Raw genomic sequence first — 13,001 nt, 5'->3', positions numbered from 1 at the left:
CAGGGTGGAGAGTGAGGTAGGAATTGCTGGAAATTAACTGCCTGTTAAACTCCTTGAAGAGCTTGTTGGATTGGAGGGCAACGGGAGAAAATTTTCAAAGTTTATAATGGGAAGAGCGAACAGTCTGGGGCATGTTAGTGCACAGCTGTCAGGAGCATACAGTATGTATTGTTGCTACATATTTAAACTTTGTAAAGAATGGGAATTCTACCTGAGTTACTCAAGAGGTGACACAAAACTATCATCGCTTGAGCAAAGCGGATCAAGAATATGGTTCACCATTTGGACACATGTTTTATTCATGAGATTGTTGGCCCTCTGCCCTCCTGCTGCTCTGTTTTGTAAGGCAGTGGCAAGCTCAGTCATGGCTGCGATCTGTCTTTGCGATTTGTCCTCTAGAGCCAGTTCCCACCTCCAGAATGTGCCTACCGCCACTAATTGGGCACCGAACTTGCCTCCAGCTCAATTAAGGGTTTTACATATAAAAATAGTATCACATTAGCTCTCTATCTCTTTTGCCGTCCAGGATGCTCTGGCTTTATTTGTCCTTTCTTTCCCCAACGTGGGAATGTGTCTTGATTGTACCCAAGCTACCTCCTCTTTAAAGGCAGTGCACTGTTCAATTGCAGTTTTCCCTGCCAATCCTAAATTCCAATTTACCTGGATCAAATCTGTTTGCACTTCATTGAAATTGGCTCTCCCCCAATCGACTTTTTTTTTTCTTTGGATTGCTTCTTGTCTTTTTCTATAGCTAACTGAAACCTTATGTAACTATGATATCTGTCCCCTAAATGTTCCCCTACTGACACTTGATCCACTTGTCCCACCACATTCCACAGAGCCAGATCCAGCAATGCCTCCTTCCTTGTTGGACTGAAAACATAGTGATGTAGAAAATTGTCCTTGAACATTTTCTAGGAATTTTTGCCTCTCTCTGCCCTTTACGCAGTTACTATCCCAGGCTATATTAGGATAATCAACTACTGTATAGTTTAAACATCGCTCAGTAATTTCCTTGCAGCTTTGTTCCTCCATATCTATCCCACTAGTTGGTGGCCTGTAGAATATGCCCAGTAGTGTAATAGTACCTCTACTGTTTCTTAGTTCTAACCATTCTGTCCTTAACTGCTCTAGGACATCCTCCCTCTCCAGCACTGTATTATTCTCCTAAACAATACTGCCATGCCTCCTCCTTTCTTTCCTTCCCAACTTTTCTGAACAGCTTGCATCAGCAATATTTCGTATACCCAGCCTTTCCTTTCTTTGAGGCTAGATCTCTGTTATCTCCTCAATATTATATCCCCACCTTGTGCTTGCAATTCACCAACATAACTTACCACACTCAGTGCACTCAGATACGTGCACAGTATGCAGAAATTAGGCCTTATTTCATTCCTTTTTAATCTGATGCCACCTAATGCTGTATTACTTCTTATTCTAGGGCTATCTGTCTCTCCTTCAGAATTGTTCCTAATGTACCATAAATCTAAAGCCCTTCCTCCTACACCATCTGTCTGTTCTATCCTCTTATTTCTATGGTCACCAGCAAATTGCTGTGTGAGTAATCTGGAGATTATTACCTTTGAGTTCCTGCTTGCTAGTTTCTTTCCTAGCTTCCTAAAGTCTGGTTGCACGACCTCATCACCGTTTCTGTCTATGACACAGGGTGACCAACCATCCCATATTTTACGAGATTGTTCCATAATTTAGCTGAATGTACTGCACCCTGTACCATTTCCTCCCAGGACACTATTTGTCCCGTATTTCTGTGGCAGCGACTAGAAGTTTATTGCGAGTCTCCTCTTATTGCTGTCCTTGTATCTTTGGCGCTTGTGCATGCGCTGCCATGACATTAGCCCACATGGCCATGACTCAGGAGGTGGTTTGCTTGGAGTTGGACTGGACTGGAGCCGAGGTGCTGAATGAGTGGAGGACTCAATGAAAGTTAAATAGGGGGTCCAGGTCAGGCAGCCTCCAGCTGGTGGTGGTGGGTGTTGGGGGGGGGTTGGGGGGTGGTGGGGGGTGGTGGTGGTGAAGTGGCGCACAGCCTGAATCTCGGGCAGGGGTTCAGGTGGCCCTACTCTTGGGTGGATGACAGGCAGGCCTGAGCTGTGGGGAGTTGGGTGGGCCGAGGGAGTAACAGTGCAGCCTGAGCCTCTGGTTCTGTTGGCAATCTCCACCGCACTCCCTCCTCCAGTTCCCTGGCACCATTCCCGATGGCAGAGTATCCCTTATTGTATTTCCTCAGATTGGTTCACCCTGTCGTTGGTATCGATTTGGAGCGTGGCTGTTTGGCTGTTCACTGCCCGCCCCCCCACCCCACTAGTGTAGTTTGCAGCCACTCAGTTGACATCATCACCTTGGCACCAAGGAGGCAACATACCATCCTGGATTCATGTTAGCAGTCACAGAAACACCCATCTGTCCTCCTAGCTATAGAATCCCATATCACTATGGCTTTCCTAATCTTCCTCCTAAGACAGTCATTGTGGCATAGACTTAGCTCTGGCTGTTAACCCCAGAGGAATTATCACTCTCACCAGCATTGAGAACTGAATACTGGTTGGAAACTGAGATACACCCCAGGAACTCCTGCACTGTCTGCCCGGTCCTCCTTGATTGTCGGTAGTCATCCATTCCCTCACTGCCTGCACACCCTTAAGCTGCAGGGTGCCTATAGACCACAATGACTTGCTTTAGCTTTGCCAGTTTTTTTAGGATGTTACTAGCAGGTTAGATAAGGGAAAATGAGTGTTTGTGGTGTATTTGGATTTTCCGAAGGCTTTCACTAAGGAACACAAGGTTAATAAGCAAAATTAGAGCTCATGGGATTGGGGGTAATATGCTGGCATAGATTGGTTAATGGACAGAAAACAGAGAGTAGGGATAAACAGATCATTAACAGGCTGTGACTAGTGGGATACTGAAAGGATCAGTGCTTGGGCCCCAGCTATTCACAATCTCTAGCAATGATTTGGAGTGGGGACCAAATGTAATATTTCTAAGTTTGCTGATGACAGAACTACGTAGGAATGTGAGTTGTGAGGAGAATGCAAAGAGGCTTCAAGGAGATTTAGACAGACTAAGTGTGTGGGCAAGAACATGGTAGATGGAATATAATGTGGACAAATGTGAAGTTACGCACTTTAGTAGAAAAACAGAAATGCAGAGTATTTCTTAAATGAGGAGAGATTGGGAAGTGTTGATGTCCAAAGAGACCAGGGTCTTCTTGTTCATAACTCACTGAAAGCTAACATGCAGATGGGGAGGTGATGTTGTAGTGGTATTGTCACTGTACTCGTAATCCAGAGACCCAGGGTAATGCTCTGGGGACCCGGGGTCAAATCCCACCACGGTAGATGGTGGAATTTGAATTCAATAAAAATCTGGAATTAAGGGCTGAATTTTCTGGCTCACGTGCGGATGGTGGGGCCTGCATGTCAGCACTTAAAATGTCACGTGAGCGTCCTGACGTCAGCACGCGGCATCGCGATATTTAGGTGGGCGGGCGCTTTATGCAGCGCGACGTGAGCCCACCATTAATTAAAGGCCTTGTTAAGGCCCTTAACTTGGCAATTGATGCCGATTTTGAGGAGCCCATGCGAACTTTGGCTCTGCTCACAGGCCCAACGGGCAGGCGGGTAAGTGATTTTTTTAACAAACCTTATCCACCGGCAGGATGAGGTTTCATGTCGGCTTTTAAAAAGTTTAATAAAGTTTTTGTGCACTTTATTAATATGCCCCATCTCGTGTGACATTGTCACATGAGGGGGACATGTTAATGATTTTTTAATTTTTCTATTTTTAAACTTTGAAAACCTTTCAGTGATCTCCCCGAGGCAGCACTTTGCCTCAGGGAGATGTGCGCTCTTTTGAGCGCACTCTCACATTTGGGGAAACCCCCCCCACCCCGCCCGCACAGGAAGCACATGATGCTTCCCATTGGGCGTCACGCTGGGCGGGCCTTAATTGGCCAGCCCACTTAAAATGGCGGTGGGTCTTGTTTCGGTGCAGCGATCAGCTGCCCGCCTGCCGCCGAGTCGGTCGTGCCCGCCTGCCCGTCAAGGGCAAAATTCAGCCCTAAAAGTCTAATGATGACCATGAAACCTTTGTCAATTGTTATAATGTCCTTTAGGGAAGGAAATCTGCCATCCTTATCTCACTTACATCTGACTCCAGACGCACAGCAATGTGGTTGACTTTTAAATATCCTCTAAAATGGTCTAGAAAGCCATTCATGTGTGTCAAACTGGTACAAAGTCTCAAAAAAGGAATGAAATCGGACGGACCATCCGGCATCGACCTAGGCACCGGAAACGACAATGGGAAACTCAGTCCTGCTGATCCTGCAAAGTCCTCCTTACTAACACCTGGGGGCTAGTGCCAAAATTGGGAGAGCTGTCTCACAGACTGGTCAAGTAACAGTCTGACATAGTCATTCTCATGGAATCATATCTTGCAGATAATGTCCCAAACATCACCATCACCATCCCTGGGTATGTCCTGTCCCACCGGCAGGAAGTACCCAGTAGAGGTGGCAGCACAGTGGTGTACAGACGGGAGGGAGTTGCCTTGGGAGTCCTCAACATTGACTCTGGACCCCATGAAGTCTGGTCAAACATGGGCAAGGAAACTTCCTGCTGATTACCACGTACTGCTCTCCCCCAGCTGATGAATCAGTGCTCCTCCAAGTTGAACACCTCTTGGAGGAAGCACTGAGGGTGGCAAGCGTGCAGAGTGCACTCTGGGTGGGGAACTTCAATGTCCATCACCAAGAGTGGCTCGGTAACACCACTACTGACCGAACAGTGGGAGGTGGTGAGGGAACCAACAAGAGGAAGAAATAGACTTGACCTCATCCTTAACAACCTGCCTGCCAGAGATGCATCTGTCCATGACAGAATTGGTAGGAGTGACCACTGCACAGTCATTGTAGAAACAAAGTTCGGCTTTCACATTGAGGATACCCTCCATCATGTTGTGTGGCACTACCACTGTGCTAAATGGCAACTCAAGACCGGGCATCCATGAGGCACTGTGGGACATCAACAGCAGCAGAATTGTATTCGAACACAATCTGTAACTTCATGGCCTGGCATAGCCCTCACTCTACCATTACCATCAAACAAGGGATCAACCCTGGTTCAGTAAAGAGTACAGGAGGGCATGTCAGGAGCAGCACCTGGCATATCTAAGAATGAGTTGTCAACCTGGTGAAAGTATAACACAGGACTACTTGCATGCCATACAGCATAAGCACCAAGTGATAGACAGCTAACTGATCCCATAACCAGCGGATCAGATCTAAGCTCTGCAGTCCTGCCACATCCAGTCATGAATGATGGTGGGCAATTAAACAACACACTAGAGGAGGAGGCTCCATAAATATCTCCATCTTCAATGATGGGGCAGCCCAGCACATCATCACAAAAGAGAAGGCTGAAGCATTTGCGATAACCTTCAGTCATAAGTGCCGAGTGGATGATACATCTCAGCCTCCTCCGGAGGTCCCCAGCGTCACAGATGCCAGTCTTTAGCCAATTCAATTCACTCAACGTGGATATCAAGAAATGGCTGCATGCACTGGATAGTGCAAAGGTTATGGTCCCTGACAATAATCTGGCAACAGTTCTGAAGACTTGTGCTCCAGAACTTGCGGTGCCCTTGGCTAAGCTGTTCCAGTACAGTTACAACACTGGTATCTACCGGTTATGTGGAAAATTGCCCAAGTATGTTCTCTGCACAAAAAGCAGGACAAATCCACCCCGGCCAATTACCGCCCCATCAATCTACTCTCGATCACCAGTGAAGTAGTGGAATCGGTCATCAACAGTACTATCAAGTGGCACTTGCTAAGCAATAATCTCCTCACTGGCGCCCAGTTTGGGTTCTGCCAGGTTCACTTGGCTCCTGATTCCATTACAGCCTTGGTTCAAATGTGGACAAAAGAGCTGAACTCCCAAGTTGAGGTGAGAGTGACTGCCCTTGACATTAAGGCAGCATTTGGCCGAGTGTGGTATCAAGGAGCTAGAATTAATGGGAATCAGGAACTCCACTGGTTGGAGTTTCACCTAGCACAAAGGAAGTTGTGGTTGTTGGAGGTCAGTCATCTCAGCTCCAGGACATCACTGCAGGAGTTCCTCAGGGTAGTGCTCTAAGCCCAACCATCTTCAGCCACTCCATCAAGGACCTTCCTTCCATCATAAGGTCGGAAGTGGAGATGTTCTCTGATGATTGCACATTGTTCAGCACCATTCACGACTCCTCAGATACTGAAGCAGTCCATGTCCAAATGCAGCAAGACCTGGACAATATCCAGTCTTGGGCTGACAAGTGACAAGTAACTTTCAAGCCACCCAGGTGCCAGGCAATGACCATCTCCAACAAGAGAGAATCTAACCATCACCCATTGACGTTCAGTGGCATTACCATCACTGAATTCCCCACTATCAACATCCAGGCTAGGAATCCTGCAGTGAGTAACTAATCTCTTGACTCCCCAGAGCCTGTCCACCATCTACAAGGCACAAGTCAGGAGTGTGATGGAATACTCCCCACTTGCCTGGTTGAGTGCAGCTCCCACAACACTCAAGAAGCTTCACATTGTCCAGGACAAAGCAGCCTGCTTGATTGGCCCCACATCCACAAATATTCACTCCTCCACCACCAATGCACAGTAGCAGCAGTGTGTGCCATCTACAAGATGCCCTGCAGGAATTTACCAAGGCTCCTTAGACAGCACTTTCCAAACCCATGACCACTACCATCTAGGAGGACAAGGGCAGCAGATGGGAACACCACCACCTGGAAGTTCCCCTCCAAGTCACTCAACATCCTGGCTTGGAAATATATCGCCGTTCCTTCACTCCCGCTGGGTCAAAGCCCTTCCTAACAGCACTGTGGGTGTACCTACATCACATGAGACTGCTGCGGTTCAAGAAGGCAGCTCACCACCACCTTCTCAGGGGCAATATGGGTGGCCAATAAATACTGACCCAGCCAGCGCAGTCCACATCCTGTGAATGAATAAAAAAATGAGCAATTAGGAAGGCAAATGGTATGTTAGCCTTTATTGCAAGTATAGGAATAAGGGAGTCATGCTGCAGTTGTATAGAGCCTTGGTGAGACCACACCTATATCATTCTGAGAAGTTTTGGTCTCCTTACCTAAGGAAGGAGATACTAGCCATTGCGGGAGTGCAACAAAGGTTCACCAGACCAATCCCTGGGATGGCAGGATTGTCCCATAATGAAAGATTGAGGAGACTGGGCCTGTATTTCTAGAGTTTAGAAGAATGAAAGGTGGTCCCATTGAAGTGTACCAAATTCTTATAGGGCTTGACAGGGTGGATGCAGGAAGGGTGTACCCCTATTTGGAATTTCAGGGGACACAGACTCAAAATAAGAGGTAGACCATTTAGGACTGAGATGACAAGGAATTTCTTCAGTCAGAGGGTGGTGAATCTTTGGAATTCTCTACTCTAGAGGGCTGTGGAGGCTCAATCATTGAGTATGTTCAAAGCAGAGATCAATAGATTTCTAGATACCAATAACATCAAGGGATACGAAGATAGTGCGGGAAGATGGCATTGAGGTAGATCAACAATGATCTAGTTAAATAGCAGAGCAGGCTTGAGGGACCGAATGACCTACTCCTGCTTTGTTCCTACGTCTTTTAATCAACTGAACCTCTGAGAGCGGTAACCAAGTTTCACTTCACTGTCGAGTACCTTCTTGGATATTCCGTTGTTAGGCATTCAGCCTACCTTAACTTCATCTTAACAATCATTCCCTCTTCTGAGGACCTCTGTGTCCAGAATCTTGTGCCACCATTGAATTAAATACTGCACAGAGAATGCATCTGAAATTCCACTTGATAAAAAGTGCTTGTTTTATCTGTAACTAATAGCATTCTGACAAATTGTGAGAAAGGAATAATAGCCTTGAAACATGCAATTTCTGAGAATAGGGTTTCATTAATGAGTTGCTAATTTTATTCCACAGTTAAGTTTACACTATTTGTACAATGGCCCAGATTTTGCTGAAGAAATAGCAGTGCCTGAGCGACCCAGACTGTTTTTAATGCACAAATCAGCCAGCAACTTGTGACAAGGAAGTGGCTGAATTTCAAATAAATTGCTGATCGACATGTCTTGAAAAAGGCATCCTGCCCTTAACTTTTTTGTGAGCTTCATGAAGCTGCATTTTCAATTGTCCGTTAAACTCACCGCTCATAATCAACAGTAACTCTTTCGAGTACAAACATGTTTCCATCTGTTTCAGATGAAGTTACATTGTTTCATAGTTTGCCATTGTGAGATTTGAACTCTTGATAATCTTTTAAATGAAAACCAAATCAACAAAATTGGGATAAATCAGGCACAGCCCCTAATTCAGGTCAGCTGTAAAACCAAGAACAAAGTTTAAAGGAAACTTACAAACTTTAAATCAAAATGTGATTAAAGGGGTCAACAAAACACCCCAGTCCCTGCGGTGCCCACCGAGCACGGAAGGCCTCGAGAGTGCCAGCAGACACCGCGTGCTCCTTCTCCAGGGACATCCGGCAGCGAACGTAGCCACGGAAGAGGGACAAACAATCGGGCGGGACTCCACCGTCGATCGCCCGCTGCCTGGACCTGTTAATGGCCAACTTGGCCAGGCCCAGGAGCAGGTTCACGAGGAGGTCCTCCTCCTTCCCGACCCCCTTCCGCACCAGGTGCCCATAGATCAGGAGCGTGGGGCTGAAGGGCAAACAAAACATCAATAAGAGGTTTTTCAAATAACTAAAAAGGGAGTCCAGTCTACAACACCCTATGTATACATGGTCCACGGACTCCACAAGACCGCAAAAAGGGCACGTGTCCTGAGAATCCGTGAACCTATGCATCCTCTTATTATAAGGGACTGCTGCATGCAAAGGTGTAACTCTTTTGAGTACAAACCTGTTTCCATCTGTTTCAGATGAAGTTACATTGTTTCATAGTTTGCCATTGTGAGATTTGAACTCTTGATCTTAGGGTTACAAACCCAGTACCATAACCACTTGGCTATTTAGGCCAAGCTATAATCAACAGTATAAATACCATTTTAACAATGTGATAATTATTCATTACTGCCAATCAAGTGCTGTAACCCAGAAAGTAAACAATTAAATGGCTGGAGTATTCCATCAGGTTGTTGGAGATGTTGAAAATATCAAAATATAAATTTAATAAAATGCTTTTCTTGCTTTTCCTTTGTTTTTCTTTTCTCTCTCTTAATCCAGACTTTCTTTCCCTCTCTTTATTTCTCTTTCTGTACTGGATTTGACATTGAATTCCCCTACTTCAATTAACCTTTCTTCTCAGTCCTCCCTCCGTTTGTTTCTTCATCCTTTAATCTCATTGGTTGGGCACTGTTTATTTTGTTATTCACAAAGGTTCCTGATACCCTCTCATTGTGCAGCTCACACTTCCAACAAGTTTGGGAGCAATTTTTAAAAAAAATCTAAATATGCACAAACAAATCTGCAGGGCACACTGTGAGATACCCTCACAGAGGCAAAATCTGGGCCATTTTCATGCAGTGTGTTTATGATTATATTTTAAGATTATTATTCATTTTTACTGGCTAAAAAATATATATATTCTAAGCATTTGGAAAGCTTTCTGAAGGTTTGTGGTTTGAAAGAAAAGTTAGTAAGTTCCAGAAGCAAGTTTGACACAGATTGTTGAGATACATCTTATGTTGGCTGCTTTAAAAAATGACATCAGAGGCTTTGAGCTAAAGAACTGCTCACTCACAGCTGGTGCAAGTTGTGCATGTTGTTGTTGTTGTTATGGTGCATGGCCTGGAGAGGACTAAATGGAGAATAGGAATTAGGAGAATATCTTAATGTGTGCAATAGAGGATGACGGGCACTGTTTTAAAATTAAGGGTTGCCTGTTTAGGACAGAGATAAGGAGAATTTTTTTCTCTTAGAGGGTTTTGCAACTTTGGAACTCGACCTCAGAAGGTGGTGGAAGTGGGATCACTGAATATTTTTAAGGCAGAGGTAGATGGATTCTTGTTAGGCATGGGAATCAGAGGTGATCAGAAGTAAATGGGAATGTGGAATTCAAAACAAACAGATCAATGATGAGATAAAAACAAAAAACTGCGAATGCTGGAAATCCAAAACAAAAACAGAATTACCTGGAAAAACTCAGCAGGTCTGGCAGCATCGGCGGAGAAGAAAAGAGTTGACGTTTCGAGTCCTCGTGACCCTTCCACTGTTCTGTGGAAAGGTCATGAGGACTCGAAACGTCAGATCAACGATGATCTTATTGAAAGCAGAGCAGGCTCAAGGGGCCCAATGATTTACTTCTACTCCTATTTCATATTTTCATATGAAGTGTGATAGGGGCTGAAGCATTATAATCACAGGTAATAAAGTGTTTAATTTCTGATTAAAGGCACTGATTATTGCATATTATAATGACCACCTGTTTCTGGTTATTCAGAAGTACTTAAAAATTGCTTCAAGCTAATTAAGATCACATTTTAATAACCAATATTGCTATTGGTAAAATAGTATTTAAACAATCCTGCATCATCATTAGCTTCTAAATCTTTTCTTGCAAGTTATTCACAGATACAGTTGCTTTTATTACTTATCAGTCCTGTTCATCAATCTTGCAGTTCTATTGAAATCCCTGAGACACTGCCTTTTCAATGGAAATATAACAATTATACTGGTCCCACGACATTTGAAATCGAGAAGGATTGACCGCAGGACTTCGCTTGTGCTTCTCCAAATGATGGAATCCTGAAAAGTAAGTCAATCGTTTCCTTGTATTGTCATGTTGGAGTACTCCTTCTCTCAGCTGGTTTCAACTATATTAATAGACTTTTGGGAACAGGCCACCCACCTGTTTTCTCAGTTGGGAAGAGTGTGTGACCTAGATGCATACCCTTGGCATCAGCAGATTCTACATGGAGACATAATAGAATGCAAAAATAATTTCCAAAGATTAGTAATTTTCTTCAACTTTTATTCCTGGACCTTAAATCTATATTCTTATGTGACCCCCCCCAGTAATGTGGTGACCAGAATTGTACCCAGTATTCTGTCTGCGCTTTATTTAGTATTTTATACAGTTCTGGCATATCCTCCTCGCTGTTATACTCTAGAGCTGGGCCAATAAAATAAAATATTCCATATGCCTTTTTGACCATCTTATCTACCTGTCTTATTTTCAAGGATGTGTAGGCATGCACTCCAATATCCCTCTGTGCCTGTACACCTTTCAGAATCCTACCATTTATTGTATATTCCCTCGCTCCGTTTATCCTGTCAACCCCCCCAGCCCCAGCGCCACAAGCTTGCCAAGTACATACCACACATTTCTCTGGATTAAATTCCATTTAAATTCCACTTCTCTGTCCATCTGACCAGTTCGTTGGTATCTTCCTGCAGTCGATAGCTTTCTTCCTAGCTTTTCTTCTTCTGTCCTTATGTTCTTCTCTGTCAACCACATGACCAGTTGTTGTACCATCTGCAGATTTCTTAATTATGCCCCTTACATTTAAGTCCAAGTCATTGGTATACATCAAGAACAGTACTGACCCCTGGGGAACCCCACTGGAAACATCCTTCCAGTTAGAAAAACACCTTTCGACCATAGGAACATATGAAAAAGGAGCAGGAGTAGACTATTCTTCCCCTTGAGCCTCCTCTGCCATTGAAATAGATCACGGCTGATCTGCTACCTCAGTGCCATTTTCCTGCACTATCCCCATATCCCTTGATGTCTTTAATATCTAGTAATCTGTCAATCGCTATCTTGAACATCCTCAACGCAGAACCTCCACATTCCTCTGGGGTAGAGAATTCCAAAGAGTCACTGCCCTTTGATTGAAGAAATTCCTCCTTAACTCAGTCCTCAATGGCCTACTGTTTATTCTGAGGCTGTCCCCTGGTTCTAGACCACCCCCCACCCAACCTCGCCCCAGCCAGGGCAAACATCCTACCTGCATCAATCCTATCAAGCCCTGTAAGAATTTTGTATGTTTCAATGAGATCAACTCTCATTCTTCTAAACTCTATAGAATACAGGTCCAGTCCCCTCAATCTCTTCTCCTAGGACAATCCCACCATCCCAGGAATCAGTCTGGTGAACCTTCATTGCACTTCCTCTATAGCAAGTGTATCCTTCCTTAAGTGAGGAGACCAAAACATTGCATACTGCTTCAGGAGCAGTCTCACCAAGACTCTGTACAATTGCAGGAAGACACCTTTACTCCTGTACTCAAATCCTCTTGTGATAAAGGCCAACATTCCATTTGCCTTTTTAGTTGCTTGCTGCACTCATGCACAAGGCCACCCAGGTCCCTTTTCCCCTTGGTGGAGGGATCAATAACAAGGAGGCATAGATTTAAGGTAAGGGGCAGGAGGTTTAGAGAGGATGTGAGGAAGAATTTTTTCAACCAGAGGATGATGGGAATCTGGAACTCACTGCCTGAAAGGGTGGTAGAGGCAGAAATCCTCATAACATTTAAGAAGTATTTGGAAGTCCACATGCAATGCCATGACATACAAGGCTATGGGCCTAGTGCTGGAAAATGGGATTAGAATAGTTAGGTACTTGTTTGGCCGGCGCAGACTCGATGGGCCGAAGGGCCTTTTTCTGTGCTGTGGACCTCTATGACTCTGTGACCTTATGACATCATTACTTCCCATCTCTCCCCATTTAAGAAATACTTTGCATTTCTGTTTTCCATACCAAAGTGGATAACTTCACATTTCTCCACATTATATTCCATCTGCCTTAGTCTGTCTAAATCCCTATGAAACCTCTTTGTATCCTCCTCACAACTCACATTCCTACCTAGTTTTGTGTTATCAGTACACTTGAAACTATTAACCCTTTGCCTTATTAACCCTTTGCCTTATTAACCCTTTGCCTTATTAACCCTTTGCCTTATTAACCCTTTGCCTTATTAACTCTTTGCTTCCTGCCACTGAGCTAATTTTGCTTCTTT

At 44.5% G+C, this 13,001-nt stretch overlaps 1 protein-coding gene across 2 annotated transcripts in view; it reads left to right on the top strand.

Annotated features, from left to right (window-relative positions):
- The window catches only part of rgmb (repulsive guidance molecule BMP co-receptor b), a 213,998-nt gene that overhangs the window by 83,431 nt on the left and 117,566 nt on the right, over positions 1-13,001 (top strand). The window contains exon 2 of one of the 2 annotated variants that reach the window (XM_041186733.1): positions 10,659-10,792. The exons of the other annotated variant lie outside the window; for it this stretch is intronic. The gene's annotated coding sequence lies outside the window, so the exon portion shown is untranslated. The remainder of the gene's footprint in view (positions 1-10,658; positions 10,793-13,001) is intronic. 2 annotated transcript variants of the gene reach the window in all.

Source organism: Carcharodon carcharias, chromosome 4 (genome assembly GCF_017639515.1).
Source record: "Carcharodon carcharias isolate sCarCar2 chromosome 4, sCarCar2.pri, whole genome shotgun sequence".
Lineage (NCBI taxonomy): Eukaryota > Metazoa > Chordata > Chondrichthyes > Lamniformes > Lamnidae > Carcharodon > Carcharodon carcharias.
This window is presented reverse-complemented; position numbering and strand designations above follow the sequence as displayed.